Genomic DNA, 19,286 nt, shown 5'->3' on the forward strand with positions numbered 1-19,286 from the left:
AAATGTTGAGCAAGGAAATAATTTATTGAGACCAACTCTGGACCTTATATTGCGTTTGTGGCCTTATTGCCAGTGGTAGGTGCAGACTTACTCCTACTAATAATCCACCTTCCAACAGGCACCTCTTTCCACCGCAGCTCCTTTCATTCTAGCGCCACCCCCAATGCTTCCATCGCCATTCAACGACGAGCAGATCGTTATCTCTGACTCTAACTGGAACTGTATGAAGTCCAGCAGTCTATACCTACCCCTGGACTTACCGCTCCTAGATTATTAGTTTTTTTATAATCAATTTAATTGAGTTTTTATTGAGTTTTGAATGCAACAAAAACAAACAGCACCATTCAGAGCTACATCTTATAAGGTAAGACCAAGGGAAAAACACTTCACATTGGCATCAAGGCTATACACATGTAAATCCAGTATCGACATATCCACTTCTAATCTGAAGACCAAACCACTCCACATTAGTCTTCTATCACTCCAACCTATTTGCCCCACATGCGGCAAAATTTCTTAAGGCACCCCCTGGCTACATAAAGAGGCCACTCCCGCGCGGCACACCAGTCCACCCCCCTGCACCAGCGCACCAATGTGGGCGCTGTATTATCCAACTAGTGGGCAGCAATGTCCCTCTTGGCTACCACTAGTGCCGTATTCAGGAAGAGTTTCTCAGCCCTGTTGCCATCCGACCCATCGGTGATGCCCAGCAGAACAGGTCGAGAGGAATCTCCCAGCCCAAGACCTCCGTCAGTTCTCGTGTTAAACACTCCCAATACCCCTGTATCGCAGGGAAAAGCCACATCATATGATAGAAGTCTGCCTAGGAGTGGGAGCAACGGGGACAGAGGGCATCAGGCCGAAGCCCCGCACGGTGGAGACGCAGCGGTGTAAGATAGGCATCAGGCAGAAAGTATACTTGGACCAGCCAGAGCCTCGCTGAAACCGCAATTGTTTTAGGGGCCATCAGGGCGTCTCTCCAGTCCTCCTCTTCCAGAGCCCCGAGCCAGCCCTCCCTTATATCTCTCGGAGTTGGGAGAGGGAGTTGGGGGTATTGTTGGTGAGTGATCAATAAATCTGGGAGATGTTAGGTGTATTTGTGGATAAAAATTGATTGGATCTTTCTTGAATCAATTGGTTAATGTGTGCCTCGGTGTATGAAAGTGTTTCACTCTCTACCATTCTGAGAAAGAAACTAAAACTTGGTTGTGTGAAGAGAAAACCTCACAGACCGGCTTCTGCTCAGATAGAGTTACAATTGAAGGGTTGACCCAATGGTACTGGGACCTGGGTATCAACTGGTACATAGATAGGGGTCCCAGACTATGTAAAATTTACGTGCACAAAAAATTCATGAACTTTAGATACATATTACTCGTACCCCGATTTTGAGATGGATGTTGTTTATTCACATCCTCTTAATCATACATCTTATGTACAATGCATAAACAATATTCACATTTGTGCCCATAGAATAGGAAAAAGGGGGGTGGTGAAAGAAGGTTTAGTGAAGGGGAAGGTAGTGGGTGGACAATTAAGAAGATAACATGTGATAGAACAATATTCAATTGGTTTAAATCACATGGGTTCTATAATCAGTCACCCCATACATTGATGAACATCTGTTCAATCCTATCCCATATAATTTGTAACACAATATTAATACATTGTTGAAAAATGGGTAGGTCACATGTAAAACAGTCGACGTTTAAGGTCTGTGAAACAACCACCCAAACACAACAATTCGTATATCGACAACATACCATCAACCTCAAGTCCTTTACGAACTGCAATACTAGCTGTGTCATCTACTGCATCACGTGTCCCTGCGGGTTAGCATACATAGGCCAAACCCAACAAAAAATAAAGGCACGCATTTTACAACACCATAGTAGGATTAGATGTGAGGTCCTGGGGGCTCCCTTAGTTGACCACTGTAAAACACACAAACATACACCGAATGATCTGAGGTGGGTGGTTCTTGAAAAGGTCACCCTAGGCCCAAGAGGAGGCAACGTATCAGGAATTCTCAACCTCAGGGAGAGTAAATGGATGTTGTTACTTGATACGATCCTTAGCGGTCTTAATGAGCAGGACGCAAGCTATGCGCAATTAGCCTGTTTACATTGAACACTAACTGTGGTTTGCATGTACTGGCTTTTATGTTCTTTTCCCATGTTTTCAATTTTCCTCACAGAACAATGCAAAGACCAAGACACAAAAGATCTGTATTACTTCATTTCATGTGAATGTTAGATTTGTTACAATGCTCATCAATCACCGTGTTAAGCTTTACAACAATTGTGTTTCTTTAAAGTATCTGCATTTATCAATGTACTATTTCTACATCTTGTAGACTAATCACCTGGTTATAAAACCTTATTATCACCATGTAAAGCCTCACAACATTTGTGGTTCGTTAAAAGTATCTGCATGTATTAACATCTTGTAGACAAATCACCCGGTTACTGAACCTTTTTTCTAAAACACATCCTTAACGTGACCCGCCACATTAGTCTTTCCTCTCTGGCCGCGCAGCACCAGCATCCAGCTGCTGCATGCGCGCGCGCTAGGAACAAAAACGCGACCACGCCGGACAGCGGCTGTTCCCTTGATCGAGCTGCTGGGTTCAGTTAACAGTCTTCGCGGTAAGAACACCAGTGCGATTTCTATCATTTTTAGCGGTTAGCCTTCATCAACAAGGCCCTGATAATCTCTAATTATTTTTAGATTGATGCACGAATTGCAGATCTCTTGGGGATCACCATGAGTTATCCTGTGGACACTGCCACTGACGGGTCGTGTATAGGTATTTATCCCTCTAAGTTAGAGAACTCCATGGATGTTACAGTGTGTTTGTACCACTCCACTATACTAGACCTTTTTCTACCCCTCGAAGTGGGATGTGCATTCTCAAGCTACCTCCATTGATGTTCGATCTTGACGTAGTCTATCCCTCCCTGATATAATCGTAAATATCCTATAACTTTAATGTGTCGGGCACAGTTGGGTACACTGTTCGTGTTGTGATTATGGTCTAGTCACTTTCGAATTGTTGGTTGCAGTCGATGTCCAGAACAATTATTTCGATAATAAGGCAATTCGCCAGTGATGTAGTAAGAACGGATGAGTTTTTAACAAGATTCTCCGACGCATGAATGTTTTTAACCCGGATGGGTACACCTCATAAGAAATTGGCAACTGTTTAGTTTACATGACCCGGATGGGTTCACTGTTCATCTAGACTCTGATTGCCCAATGTAACCAGTTGGATATATGTGATGCAGGAAAATCCTTTTTGTTTCAACATGTAAATTTATTTATTATTTATTTAAGGTTTTTATAGAGCGCGTAATCACCCGAGAGTATCTCAGCGCTATACCTAGTAATCTAGAGGAGACGCAGCATGAGATTTGGAGGGTTTTAAGGGAAGAGGAGGGTTTTGAGCGATTTCCTGAAACGGAGGAGGTTGGGTTCTGTTCTTAGTTTCAGAGGAAGCGCATTCCATTGTTTCGCTGTGTGCACCGAGAAGCGGCGACCTCCTGCGCGGGCTTTCTTCACTCTGGGTACCACTATGAGGTTTCCGTGGTCCGATCTGAGCGCTCTGGACGGTCTGTAGGGGGTGATGCAGTTTATGAGGGCTGGGGGGCCTTCGTTGTGGAGCAGTTTGTGGGCCAGGCAGAGGGCCTTAAACACCACTCTTTCCCTGACCGGCAACCAGTGCAGCTTCCTCAAGGCGGGTTTCGCTGATGCTCTGGCCGGGGTGTCCGTGAGCATCCGAGCATCTGAGCAGCGGCGTTCTGTATTTTCTGAAGGGTATGAAAGGTTGTTCAGGGGCTCCCAGATAAATAGCATTACTGTAGTCCAACCTGGACACAATCAGGCCTTGGATCAACAGTTTCCGGGAGTTAAAAGGCAGCAAGGGGAGTACTTTCCTACATGACCTGAGAAGGCCGAAACAGACACCAGCCGTCTTCTTTGCCTGTGTCCTAAAGGTGAGATCTTTTTCTAACCATACTCCTAGGCTCTTGACCTCCGTCTTGGGGGTAGGGGGTTCCCCGAGACAGGCAGGCCAGATGTTAGGGGGAAGAGAGAGCTCTTTTTGCCCCAGGAGCAGAATCTCTGTTTTTGACCCATTAAGCTTAAGGGCTAAATCGTTCATCCATTGGTGAATTTTGGAGAGACAGCCATGAAGGTAGGAGGGTTCTTGCTTGGGGTGAGATAGCGTAACCACCAGCTGTGTATCATCAGCATAACTGATGATGGTCACTCCAAATGGGGTGACCACCTCCTCCAGTGGGGCCATGTACACGTTAAATAACGTGGGGCTAAGTGACGAGCCCTGGGGCACGCCACACCGGAGGGGAATGGCAGGAGAGCGGCTGTCACTTTCCCAGACTTGGAATGAACGTTGGCAGAGAAATGAAGCGAGCCATTCCAGAGCTTTGTCCTTCACTCCGATGTTTCCCAGGCGTTGGGTAAGGACCTGGTGGCTGACAGTGTCGAAGGCCGCACTGAGGTCAAATATCAGCACATTGGTTCTAATGTTATGCCTCAGTATGTGTGTGTTTTTATTAATTGTTCCCCATCTTGGGGTTTATGATAGACATGGTTCATTTATGTATCCAACCCTTAGTGGGACCTTTTGATAATTAGTATGCCACCTTTCCCATTCATAGGTACGATTCCACGCTCGCCCCCAAGAGGAGCCTGCTCGCCCTTATGAAAAATATCCTCACCTTCAAATCCTTTTTTGGTAAATACCATATGGCAGATTTAGTCTTTTACAATTAATTTAACTCATGGTTCGTCTATCTAAACTTCCCCGTTTTTAACTTTAGGTGCCCCCCTCACACCACGTCCTGATGAAGACCCCACTGTAAGGTGCAACTAACCTACACACAACAGGGGTCGAAACGTCGACTGTTTTACATGTGACCTACCCATTTTTCAACAATGTATTAATATTGTGTTACAAATTATATGGGATAGGATTGAACGGATGTTCATCAATGTATGGGGTGACTGATTATAGCACCCGTGTGATTTAAACCAATTGAATATTGTTCTATCACATGTTATCTTCTTAATTGTCCACCCACTACCTTCACCTTCACTAAACCTTCTTTCACCACCCTCCTTTTTCCTACTCTATGGGTACAAATGTGAATATTGTTTATGCATTGTACACAAGATGTATGCTTAAGAGGATGTGAATAAACATCATCCATCTCAAAATCAGGGTACGAGTAATATGTATCTAAAGTTCATGAATTTTTTGTGCACGTAAATTTTACATAGTCTGGGACCCCTATCTATGTACCAATTGATACGCAGGTCCCAGTACCATTGGGTGAACCCTTCAGTTGTAACCCCCCCCCCAAATTGCCCCAGTCAACCGAATCGAAAGCCTTCTCAAAGTCTACACGATCGAGAGACAAGTAGGGGGTCAGCAAATGCCGGTTCGCAAGAGCAAGATGAAGGCGCCTAAGACAATGTCTAGTCCCTCGGAGAGGCATAAAGCCGCATTGGTCTGGGAGAACCAACTTAGCTAGATGCGGTCGTATGCGGTTGGCCGAGACGGAGGCGAAGATCTTAAGCTCAGTATTGATGGGTGAAATGGGACGATAGTCCGAGCAGCAATTCGAAGGGGGCTGCGACTTGGGGAATCACTACGATGGTAGCTAGGCCTGTCTCTGGGCGGAAAGAGCCGCACTCCCCTGCTTCATTGTACATCGCTATGAGAGGCGAGACCAAGGTATCTCGGTAGGACGAATAACGTTCGGACCTGGTGTCTTACCGGCTGCCAGGCATGAGATGGCATCAGACACCTCCTCAGGGGTGAGCGGAAGGTCCAATGCTGCCGCTTCAGAGTCACTAGGGCACGGAAGGTGGAATCTTTCCAGCCGGAGGAGCTCGGAGACTGAAAGAACAGGCGTCTGTGCCGAATAGAGGGTAGCATAGTAGGTGGCAAAGCATTGAGCCAACGCTATCAGAGCACGATGGAGCTCAATGCTCGTATCAGCCACTTCCGGTATTATACGGTTGCCCATAGGGCAGGTGGCAAGGCGATGGAGGAGATTCCCATTTTTATCTCCTCAGCCGTATACTCGGGCCATGGATGAACGCAAGAGCAGTTTGTCTCCTTTCCTGGGCATCAGATCTATTCTCAGGGTGCAGTGTCACAAGCTGGGTGCCTATGCTTCCAGAAGCGTGAGCTGGGAGCCACGTGCTGCATGGGTGAGTTTAAGTTGGCCCTTGGCGAACCCCCGAATGGTGGCTTTTCTGACCTCCCAGAGGGTACGGGAAGAGGACACCGAGCCTTGGTTAGTAGTGAACCGCTCCTAGATTAACCCTTCCTTTCTGAAGGGAGAGATGAGGAGCAAGGGTTTGGTCCCCTAGAAGAGGAATGGGAGCCAGCAAAAGATGGTATAGAGAGCTGGGTGATGCCAGTGCCCTGGACAGCTCCTTGAACTCTGGCTTTCACCTTCAGGCTCTGTGTCGGAGAAAGGCATATTCTTTGCCACCATGATAGGCAGGGTGTCAGAAGTCCTTGACCTTTAGCTGCCTGCTGTCATGGTAAAGACACATTTCATTGCAGAGGAGCTTTAATATGGAGCCAGTTTGGCTAAACCATTGCTCCCCTTTAACAAAGCCCTCACCAACGTTCTCCTCGGGCTGGTCTAAACCTTGCACAGGGACTCGTATGCAGTGCATGACTGCCCGGCGCCATCACCCCACCCCAGGAGATCTCTCGGGATTTCCTGATCTGCCTGGTCCCAACAGCAGTCTTTTCTCTGTCACTGCAGATGGGGCACGTATGAGCATCCACATTAACTATCATACCAGTACAGTAACTTGCTCAGTCCTTCTGTGGGCAGGGTCACGGATTCCAAAAAGTAGGCAGGAGTCAGAACCAGTGAGTTGTCCAGTCCCCAAACCCTCCGGCCGCCCCCTTTAAGCCTCTTAAGTGCACCCTCCATTCTACACAGCCATCCCATTGGCGGCAGGATCAGGCACCACCCGCCCCAACAGCCTGTGAAAATCTCTGGCAAGTGTGTGCTTCAGATTGTGCAGATGGGGTTTGCCTTTCCATTTGTGGAAACTCCTCCGTCTTTACCACCACCCCAAGAACAGATAACGTTGGGACACTTCTGCTAGCTCCGTCAGGTTGTACAAGCTCTTCCGGCTACCGGATCCATTGAGAGGGTGCACACCTGAAGTGAATAATGTTTGTTATTCCCATCACTTTCTGGTGCCCGAATAGTATGTAGGCCTATTTCCTATATTAGATCTTTGCCTTCTCAACTAGTTTCTGAGAAAAGATAAATTGAATATGCTCACGTTGGCACACGTTCTGCCTGCGCTGGACCTTGGATGGTAGCACTGGACCTGCAGGACGTCTATTTCAACATCCCTGTCTTGTCCGCCCACAGGTGTTTCCTGAGGTTCATAGTGGACCACGAGCATTTCCAGGTTATTGGGCTCACTTTCGGCCTAACAGTCCCACTCTGTGTTTACGAAGGTGATGAAAGTGGTTGCAGCCTATCTGCTGAGGTTGGCGTTCCCTACCTCGACAACTAGCTGTTGAAGGCGGGAGAGTCCCAAGCAGTTGTCACCACCTCCAGACTATGGTGGGCCTCTTGCAATAGCTGGAGTTCTCTATCAATGTGTTGAAATCAGACCTGATCCCCTCTCAGATACTCCCTATCATCAAAGCCATTCAGAACACAGTGTGATTCCGTGCCTATCTTCGGCAGCGGCAAGTCCGGGATATACAAGTTGATATTCTGACATTTTCCCCGTATCCTGGATTTCAGTGAGACAGAGTCTGAGGCTACTGGGTCTCATGGCCTCATGCATCCCGCTGGTAAAGCGTGCCCGATGGCACATGCGAGCTCTGCAGGGGGACCTGAAATCCCAGTGGCCACAGCATCAGGGAAATCTCTCAGATCTGGTAGAACTATCGGAGGGGTCTGCACAATATCTGTAGTGGTGGCTGACTAATCGCAATTGGCCCAACAGCAGACTCCTCTGCCTTTCCACCTGGAGCTTACCAATGCATCATTTCTGGGTTGGGGAGGCCACCCAGGAGAGGCAGAGTTTAGAGGCCCCTGGTCTCCCACGAATTCCCAGCTCAACATCAACCTTCTGGAGCTGTGGGAGATTTGGTTGGCATTAAAAGCCTTCCTTTTATCCATCAAAAGAAGACCGGATTTGGTGTTCATGGACAACATCACCGCCATGTAGTATTGCAAGAAACAGGGTGGGGTCATGGACAATGTTCCCTCTAATTTTTTTCCTCTGTGTGCGTGCCAGTATAAGGTCTCTTTGCGCTGCAACTAAGGCTATGTGCTCCGGGAACCAGACAGCGTATGTCATGCAGCGCCAAATGTCACTCCAAGCCTTTGCTTAACCCCTTCGATGCTCATGACGAGCTGAGCTCGTCATGAGCACGGTTGAGCTGTGCTGATAACGAGCTGAGCTCGTCATGAACAATGGTAAATCTGCGAGTGCAGCACCGGGGGGGGGGGGGACCTCTAGCAGCCAAGGTGTTAAAAAAGTGAAAAGAGAGTGGATTTCCACACATGTAGCGCCACATGAAGTGTCTTAAGGCAGGTTTTCAATTTAGATATACATGCAATGACATGAATTGGTTACACAGGCAAGTACACTTTGGGTTTAGAAAAGCACAGGACTCCAATGGTGGTACCATAATAAGATTTTACTGAAGATCCTCATTTCAAAGACTGTTCATAGGGTGGGGAATATTGGGAGCCTATAAAAGTTCACATATATACACAGTTACAGAACATAGGTACAATTAGACGTGCAAGCGACGGAGTAATGTCTGGATATCTCGTCAGAGAAAGTTTATCCCGATGCATCATCCAGAGAGGTCTGCTAGATGCCACAACCTTTCCGCATTGTGAGACTAGAGCCTGAGAAGACATGCTTTGGTATTCTCTGAACTCGCTGGCTGCCCCGGTCTGAGAAGATTGCTTTAGTCAGTCAGGCCTGCTCATATTGATTCTTAAGGCTGGAACTTGTTGAATGGTAACTAGCATGGACCATGTCTGAAAGTCACCTTAATTGTCAAATGGGGATTAACCAGCTAATTCAATGGATAAGGGGCTCTGAGACAGTGCCCAGGACAACACTAGTTTGTAGATTTTAAGAGACTATATAATATTTAGTATGCTGATGATGTATTGTGTGTGCTTTTATGAAATGCTATGTTTATCACCAAAGTTATTATTTGACCAGAAAAAAAGGTGGCGGAAGTGTGAACAGAGAGTCACCACACAGGGCAAGGTAGGGAACTCAAGAAAACACATGTGCTCATTCCTGTGTAGTGCTAAAAAAATAATTTTGTTATCTGAATTTGAGCAGTGGAAGGATACAAGTCATGCAATCAAAAGGGTGGTAGAGAAACTATGGTCCAGGAGAAGAACAAACATAAGAAGAGCGACAAAAGCCATACAGTAAGAAACTAGCTAACTAGATTGACTTTAGAGTCAATCAATTAAAAACAATTTCCTAACCCAGAGCCCACTGCTCAGTATTACCCCCGAGAGGTCTTTTGACAAGTTATTTTTTTTAATTGGATTTAAATTGCTGTAAAACCTTCTCTTTGTACTTTCTTTTTCAGATATGTTGACAAAAAATCTTATGATAACCACACATTGAACTTCGTTATTTTCCCTTAAAACAAAAAATACCTGAGTAACTATTTAAACTGTGTATTCAAAGAAGAATGCTTGTTAATTTTTATTATTGACTATTCCTTCTAATTATTTGTTTCGCACTCCTCTGTTGTAGCCCATGATAAGCTATAGTGAGTGCTGGTTGAGGTGGAGCCCAGCATTTAGAGGTTTTTTCCGCTGCATTTGCTTAACTCTCTGGGCAATGTCCTACACTGGGGTATCTTGCAGCTCTTAACACATTATTCTTGAACAAGGCTTTTATGTATCTACAAAAAATTTGAGTTGTTGAGTGTGTTTGTGTGTGTGTTTTATATAAGTACTACATTAGAGGGAACATGTTTTTAAGGTTAAAGGGATAGCCTCAGAAGTAGCACATGAAAAAGTATCTTTTAGTGAGAAGTTTATGACCAGCTGAAAATCTCAAGTGTACGTAGTGAGAGCAAAAACATGAAGTTTGAGCAGAGCTCGTCAGTCTTGGTGTTTTAAGAATAAAACAAAAGCTAAAGTCAAAGCAGGGTTATGACAGTTGAGAAAATTGCCTCCCTAAGTGGACCTTGCTCTTTTATGAGCCAATCAGGTTTATTTTCTGTCACTGTGCACTACTCTAGTGTCTAAACAGGAACAAGAATTATCGAATGAGCTTTTTTGGTCTCCCTTCCTGTGCTACTTTTCTGCATGTGTCACTATAAGTGTCTGAGGGTTGTTCTATATAATTATTATACGTTTTGTGGTCGGTGCTTCGCTAATAAGGCATTATGTGCATACTCTAGATGCCATTGATCTATGATTAAAAAAGGGTTGTTTCTTCACAGATACCAGGATAGGGGCACACATTTTTTAATTGCCTAAATGTGTTATAGAGTTGCTTTCCGTAAAGGCGTGTAGTGAATACTTATGTATTCTCTTGTCCCATTCAAATGTTTTGTTTGATATTTTCACTGCTGAATGTTCTTAAAGGAGACTGAAGTTTAGAACCTGCTCCTTAAGCATATATCGTAGTAAAACGTAAACCACAGAAAAAGTGCCAGCATCTTTGTTCTCTGCTCTTACAACACCAAACAATTACAAAATCGCATTACAGTAAAACAAATCCAATCCGTTGTAAGCCAAAATACAAGTCAAACAACAAATGTATATTTGTTAATCCATTCATGCACCCATGTGTATACATTAAATCATGTGTGCATTCACAGTTGCACACGTATCCATCCACTCACACAGTTGTGCATTCCTCTTCCTGTATGTGAGATTGTATGTGTGCCTTTGTACTGTTGTCTGTAGGTGCATATGTGTTGTCTGTTTGCTCTGATGCACATATTTCTTGGTATGCCTAGATGTCCATTTGTCTGCTTGCATCTTTATCTCTTTGTGCTTGGGGATCTTTGTTTGTGCGTGTTGTGTCTGTGTTGTGCCAGGCCCCTCTGTGACTTCACTCTATTCGTAAGCCAAACTTATTCGCTCTGTCAAAGTGCATTAAAATATGTTATCAATCATCAGTGCCAAAAGCTCACGTTAAGCAGGGTCAGAGCTACTCCTCATTTGGCACAGTTTTATTTTTAAAACCGAAAGTAGCTCTGAGTTTTAATTCTTCACTTCAAGTTTGATTTTCACACTCTCAGATATGTGGTGCACTGTGCTTAGTCTTTGCTCCTGGTTTACATCTAGAAGGCAATTGAACTACACTAAAAAACTGTTTCTGTTGCTGTGAAACAATTTTGCTAATAGCTTAAAATATTATTTAACAAACGTGATAGTAATTTTTTTTATGGATTAAAGTTTCTTAAATCTTAGTTTGTAAAATTGATTATGTTAGCAGTAGTGAAAATCGCAGAAAGAATTGATTGATTATTTTGTTTTCTTTCTCCTTCTTGGATGGAGTCTTACGCAATACAAGGGTAGTGTAGTGACGCCCTAATGGTAAAGGCATGGTGCGTCAAGAAGTAGTAATATCACTGCAACCAGGAGGAAAGGAAGATGCCAACATTCTTCTGGTTCTTTTTTTTTTTTGTCAACCAATTTTATTGAGTTTTGGATGTAACAACAAACAGCACCATTCAGAGCTACATTATCAGAATAGGGAGAAAAGCACATAGCAGTGACTTCAAGGCTACATAAGGAAATCAAGAATAGCATATCCACGTGTACCTGAAGAGGGGACCACTCCATCTCAATCATCAAGTACCCCGACCCATTTACTGTTTTTTTATTTTTATTTTTTTATAACGCATTCATAATCAGTAGGTTTCTCTGCATTTTCAGAAGGCGAGTTATTTTGGTATTTAACGGTTCTGGTCGTTCCGCGTCCTTTCATTCAACTGAGACACATGGCTAGATTCTGGAAAATTGGCACAGTAAGACTTACGTTTGCAGCATGTGCCGAGATACATTTCTTGCTGGGCACGATCCTGCTATCTAGTTTTCGGTTTGGATGTTGCAAGTTCTTTTTATTTGAAAGGGCAGTTTTGGTTTCAAGGCGATCCTCATGGCATCGAGGAAGTGGATAAATGAGTTCAAATCGAGGTGTTTGAGCGAACCCCAGCTGCTTCACTCTATAGACCCCCATACGACTTCTGTCCACCCTAGAGCGTAATAGGATCAAGAAGCCTTGGATCCGGTCATATGAGAATGACTTGTATGTGGACGGTATGGACAGCGTCATTTATATTTTGACACAACTGCAATAGTAAATTTCTCTTGTTGAACCGACTTTGTCTGTGACCTTTGCCACCCACGTGACCATGACGAGTCTGCCTGCTCATCTTGTGAAGCTTTTTGATGCAAGAAGACCAAAAGGCACCATAGGTGCGTTTTAGGACTAAGTGCTGAGGCTTTCCTGAGCCTCCATCCAAATAAGACATCAAGGAAGTAGAAGTGACTTTCTCAGACTGCGGATGAGGGCCAGGGACCAATGGGAAGAGGAGTCCAAAATACAGGTTCTTCTTCAAGGCCTTCCACAAAACTAACACCTACCACAAAGATTACACCTAGGGTTTTTCATACTTGACACACACACACAGAATCCTTCATTCGCATTTGATCGTGAACAGACTGCTCCAGGACAAGGAATGGCACTGAGAGAGCTATGCCGTAATCCCTGGACTGTATCAGAAAGGTCGTGATTGTTCCCAAAAGTATCTCAACGCCAGAGACTCCTCATGCTCCAGAGCAGAACTGAAGCGTAAATGCCCAGGTACTCGAGAGTCCTCTTAATCCCAGTAGGCAGTAGGAAGTGTGGAGATGCAGGGGCGAAAAAATAACAAAGCTCATTGACATGCAAATGGTCTTTTAAAGACCGGTGAAGTACTCAGTGCGGCTATTGTGTGCCTGGGAAGCTGTCTCAGCAGGGCTGACACGAAACGGGGTGTGGGGGGCTGAAGCAGAAGCCATTTAAGCACAATGGGCTTTGCGGCCTGCAAGCACCATGTCTCTTCCTCTGCTTCACGCCTGGATTTCGCGCCGCTCGCGTTTAAAAAGCGGCAGCACGAACGGTCTTGTAGTGAAGTCTCACAGTGTGCGCTCTAAAACCAGGACACCGCGCGCTCCGGGTGACCATCATGCGCGCGCACATTAGTGGGAACAGTGGTCATGGACCCTGTGCCAGGAGGCTCTTCTCCTCGGGACTTAGCTGGAGTGCAAAATGCAAATGTTCCTGGTCGTGCATCACCTGGCAGGCTCACTCAAAGCCAGGGCACACAAACTCACCCACTTACTTTCTTTTTCAGGGCCCAGCCTCTGGATCCCAAAAGTTCTTCCTTTAGGCCTTCACACAAGAAGGGTAAGGCCGAGGATCTCTTATGGCTAGGCCCGCTCATTTTAAAGGCCTCTGACTCGGACCCACTGCCACGCCACAGCTGCTTCATTATTACCTGAGCTTGGTTCACCTCTCCCTATCCTCCACAAGCCCCCTCGAAAATCCAGGCCTGAAGGTTTGCGCACCGGTTCAGTATGAATACAGAAGTGAGGTTACTTCTCGGCCTATCTGGTGCCTGGAACTTTTGTTGTTGTTAAGGGCCTCTGCAAGGCATAGACAGCAAGGGCAAGCAAGAAGGGCTCCCAGGTAATAGCATAAATCAGCAAATGGAAGCATAGTATGATTAGTGAGTGACAAATACTTGCAGTAAAGGGCGATGCAGGATTTTATAGGTGAAGGAATTGGAGCATGACAGAGTGCATCCGCCATGAGGCCACCTTCGCCATGTCCCCTACGTGATAAGCCTCTACGTTAGAACATTTATCTGATTGATTCTGCTCTTCAAAGGGCCATTCTTTGGGTCAGCCACTAGCCTGTTTGAGTTCACTGTTTTGTGAGAGTAAATGTTTCACTTCTGACACTGTGCATTCTTTTCACCACCTTACTGCCTTCTTGTTAGAACTCTTATATGACCAAAGGTCGAACTGACCACTGAGCAGTCATGCTTCTCTCAATTACCATTATCCTCCTCCACCAGTGTGCCTGCTAAGACTACTTGCTAGAATACATTCGTTTACCCAAGCACACTTACCAAAGCTCATCAATGTATATTTGATTATTTGCTTACTAATACTGAACCTAATCAGCACTAAGTGTGGGGGCTCCTGTAATCTCAGCAAGAGGAACCATTAGTAGCTTATATAATTACCGTTTTGGTGGAACAGAAAAGGATCCAAACTCCCAATGATTGTTTCACCGCTCCACTCGTTTGCACAATCCCATCTTCCTATCCACTTATCACCTGGCACAACATTTTTGGGGAGATGGGCAATGCACATTAAGACAAGTGTATTCTGGAGCCCATTTTACAATAAACATTTATTTGCACCAATGTTCTTCTAGTCTGATTTTGTTGCACAGAGAATGGCTGACCGCTAGTGTAATACAATGTAACAATCCTTTCTACAAAGGCCCCTGCGGATTGCTATTTATTGGCTGAATTATTGTTGATATTTAAATCCTTCCTTTATGGGGTCATGTTTAAAGTCTGTCCTGCCTCTCTAGTCTGGTGATAGCGCTTGTTCAACAGGTCAGGCCTGTCCCATGGCTCTGCTGCGGATGTATGACGTTACAATGCATGCTTTTACCACGCAAGCCTTTACAACGCGGTTTTTACAACGCATGCCTTTACAACGCATAGTGCTTTGGGGCGCTGGATAGTGAATAGTTTAATTTACTATTCCAACTCCAGTCCCCGTGGATAGTAGGGAAGGTGTTGGATAGTACATTAAACCTATTCCCTATCCTAGAGCGCCCCCCAGCGCAATGCGTTGTAATGGTTTGCGTTGTAAAAGTTGCGTCGTAAAGGCACTGCGTGGTAAAAGTTGCGTTGTAAAGGATGTTCCCCATCTGCTGCCACATCTGCACATTTGGACCAACCAAACTGAGATGGCAAGGCACCTGACACCAGGTGACAGCCTGATTAAACAAAGTGGAATCCACTCATAAAGTGGTGGTGGTCCCTAAAGTGATGGGGAGCACACAGTGTTGTTTAAATGCCCCTCACACACCAACAGGCCCCTTGGTGTCATGCTTCATCATCGGGGCCTTCGCACCCCTCTACGGGATGCGGCGTGCTGCGACTCACGACTACGTAGGAGCACTTAGTAGTGAACTATGTGAGGGAGTGTGTTCTAAGGGAAAGTGTGAGTGAAGTGAGGTGAAAAAAGTGAGTTTACTTAAAAAATACCTGGCACGTAGGAAAAAATAATTTATTATGTCCTCGGCTGGTATTATTAAAAAGTGCAAAGTGTGGTTGTAGAAATACGAGTTAGGGTATTACAACCGCTTTAGAGTGTCAACATGTTTCGGAGCGCAAGGGCTCCTTCTTCAGGACTACGAGTTAGGGTATTACAACCGCTTTAGAGTGTCAACATGTTTCGGAGCGCAAGGGCTCCTTCTTCAGGACAAGGATATGCACATTATCCTCACCTTACTCACATGAAAATGTTAAAGTGTTAATAAACAATTAAAAAATGTGTAATGTACCTAACAGTATTATATGTATAGGTGAGTTCAGTTGCGCCCAATTGGCGTTGTAGAGAACTTATTATTCTCAATCTGATAGCCTCATGAGCCTATGCGTGGTATTGGGGGGATCCTTCCATACTGCTCAGTAAAGCAACGGTTACTGCATAGCTAGTCGCCTGCCTTCCCCTCAACGCTGCTCCGAAGAAGTGACAGTCACCACCTCATTCAAGGGGTGCCTGTGACTGATCACAATTAAGTAGATTCACTTGACTGCTTGCTTTACCTGTAGTACTGTAATGTCACGCTGGTGTAAAGTCCATGTGGCATCATCCTTTCCTCATTTGGTCACATCTCACACAGAGGAGCAGTGGAATTTTTTTGGGACGCATTGTTCTATCTCGGGCTGAGGACCGGATGGTCGTTGAGAACAATCTCAGAGGGCCAGGCCCAGCAGTGACATGGCTTGGGAGCGAGTACCACGACACCCTGGCTCAGTCACGGCTCGCCTGGGCAAATCTCTACGCGCTACAGATCAACTATTCACCAGCATCACAAGGTGGCTCTGAATCCATAAAAAGGCATACCATCATGAAACTATTTTTGATTGTGCAGATTGCAACAAAAAGGATGTTATATTTAAAAAGTATGGTGTGACACAAAGCTGCTAACGGATTCTCATCATGGATATGCTCCTGGGTTTGGTTTTGACCTACTACATATTTAGCGGGTGGTCATTCATACTTTTCCGCTGGACAAACACTAATGAGCGTTCGCGGTCTTCCCTTTAAAAATGCCTATGATAACTGTTGGGTGATGTAAAAAAACAAGATTCACATGCAGGACAATACTAAATACGTTTTATGAAGCACTTCTGTATCAGGATAGTGAAGAGGGATGGCACACGTTGCCAATATGGAATTCTGAGTGGAAGGGAGAGAGCCCTTGGAGAAGAGGAAGAACGCTTGCTCTTTATTGTCGAATTCAACGGAAGTTTGCATTGTACTTAGGGCCTCTTAATTTAGACAAATAAAACAGAACCATGTGCATTTCCTCTTCAATGTATCTCAATCTTTTAACATGAACTCGAAGAATAAACAGATGCCAAATAAAGACAATTCGGAATGGGTTCTGTCATGTGATACTGAAAAATGTATTTGTAAGTTATCAGACACGTGAAATTGTGATGAGCAGATATACCAAGAATTGTTGACTATACCATTGGCTATATTTGCTATTCGTGAGATAACTACTAGGGGTAAAACTGCTTATATATTTTTTTAATACAGAGCAGACAAATGCAAATATTGTCATCCAGACGGGTTGGGCCCACTAAATTCCTTGTAATGAGGGAAACAGAATCTTTTATCACAAATAAACAGCATATACTAAGATATATGTAAAAACTATAGGCTCTGTTATGTAGTCACATGCGATGTTGGGAAAAACTATGATGGTGTTGATGCCTCTTTACGTGGATCTATCTAAATCAGAACACTGTTTTTTCGAAAGACTCATGAGGTATTTAGTATGCCTGTGCCACTATTCCTACCCAACTTACTGGCAAGAGCAACACAGGTAGGTTAATGGGCAATAGGACCAGGAAAGTGTGGTCTCTATTTTAGTCGGTCTAACTGGGTCTCAGTGGCTCCTTCCCCCTCTGGAACTGCCCCAATTCTGTCAACATAGAAAGGCAGTTCATATGTTGCTTGCTCACCCCTTTCTGCACCAAATACGCTTCTTTTCAGTATCTCTTCTCATGCTATCGTTTAAGAGATTTTCCGCTCCAGAGACCATCCTGCTGTTTAATTACTTCAAAAAAGTTTAGATAGGTGTCTCTGCTTTTCTGACCTTCTGCTCACAATAGTGGTAGCTGGTTACTTCAAAAGTCCCACTCATTCTGTTTCACTCAATCTTACGTCTTACTCACTCTGTCTCATTCTAACTCACTTAGTCTCACGCAGTATCGCTTTAACTCGCTCATTCAATACACTCAATCTCAGTCTCACTAAGGCCCACTAATTCAGACTCAATCAATCTCAGTCAGTCTAGCTGAGTCTCCCTCAGTCGCATTTATCCCTAGTTTCACTCATTCATACTCATTCTCCCTCTGACTCACCGAGTCTCAACTCAGTCCCACTTATTCTGTCTCACTCAGTCTCAACAGAGACTTTGACCCTAGTCTCACTAATTCTCACTCAGTATCACTCCGATTCACTTACTCTCACTCTATCGAACTAATTCGAACTTAATCTCTCTAATTCTGACTCACCCACTCTGACTGACTCAGTCTCATTCATTCCCACTCTGACTCACTCAGTTTCAACTTGGTCTCACCCAGTCTCACTCAGTCCACTAATTCGTAATCATTAACTCACTTAGTATCACTTATTCTCAATCATTGACTCAATTAGTCTCAGTCACTCTGAATCACTTAGTCTTTCTCTTATTCACTTTGACCCTACCAGTCTCACTCATTCTGACACACCCAGACTCTGACACACTCAGTCTAACTCTGATTAACTGAGCCTCACACACAGTAACACTCAATTACACTCACTGACATTTTTCCTCACCCATTCACATTCATTCTCACTCTGACTCAGTCGCAGGTACCAGGTTTCAATATTCTCTTTCACCCCTTCCTTTCCCAATTCTGTGACGAAGGTGGGGTGGCAGGCTGACTGGAGTGTAGCTATGGGCACTGAAAACCTTAAGCCTGCGGCACACCCATGTCTTCCTTTAGCAGTGACGTTTTAACATGTTACAGATGGGAGAGGCACTGAGGCGTACCAGGGTCCTGAGGCCAGAGCTACGATTTCACCACCCCTGGACAATCTTTCTGATGGCTGGTGCAGGGGCCTTCAAGCAACTCCACCAACCATCAGTTTCACCAATTGCAGCAGGCTGCTGCTGGACCCGAAATAGGTTGCCATTTTTGTTTACTATACCAAGAGTGAATAATACCTCTTTGTATAAAATAAACAGGCTAGAAAGCAAGAATTGTTTAATAAACTTTATTGGGTTTTTCTTTACTCTGCCGGGGATGAAGTAGAGCACCTCACATACCAAGAAAGCAAGGATAGCGTAATGGTGGAGCCCATAGGAAGCACTGCCACTCCCTCACAGGCTGTTTCATTTACTTTTCTGATGGTGTCTTCAAACCTCTTTGTAGCTTCTACTTGCTAGATGTTAGAGTGTTATTATCCTTGAAGGGCATCAACGCTGGATTTTAAGCTATCAGATCTGTGATCCTCCACTGAACAGTTGTCTTGTATATTGTCTGTTTAGGGGCTGAGGAAGTTGGTGTTATTTCTGCTGAGTTTGCATTTGTGCAAGCCTATTCTGGGCCCTTTGAATTAGGCATGGCTAGCAAGACAGGGATGAGACTGACCATTACTAGCCAACGTAAGCTGGTATCTTAGAATTGTGGGGTGGGGATATGGTGTTGAGATGAAGTTGCTTTTGGGACTGTGGTTTGAAGTATTTTGAATCAGGATAACGTTGGTTATCTTTAGACGGATGAAGCCAGACTGGGTCTAAGGTTCAGTATTTGAAAATATGATATTATGAATCTGGGAGTCTAGGTGTTGGAGAAAAAGGGAATCCTTGTGTGCTTCTAAAGAGGCCTCTAGATACTT

The 19,286-nt window shown here is 44.7% G+C and overlaps 1 protein-coding gene across 1 annotated transcript in view; it reads right to left on the reverse strand.

The window, feature by feature from the left end:
- RB1 (RB transcriptional corepressor 1) overlaps positions 1 to 19,286 on the reverse strand; it is a 1,321,361-nt gene that overhangs the window by 236,425 nt on the left and 1,065,650 nt on the right. The gene's annotated exons all lie outside the window — the stretch shown is intronic.

The sequence above is a fragment of the Lissotriton vulgaris genome, chromosome 8 (assembly GCF_964263255.1).
Source record: "Lissotriton vulgaris chromosome 8, aLisVul1.2, whole genome shotgun sequence".
NCBI lineage: Eukaryota > Metazoa > Chordata > Amphibia > Caudata > Salamandridae > Lissotriton > Lissotriton vulgaris.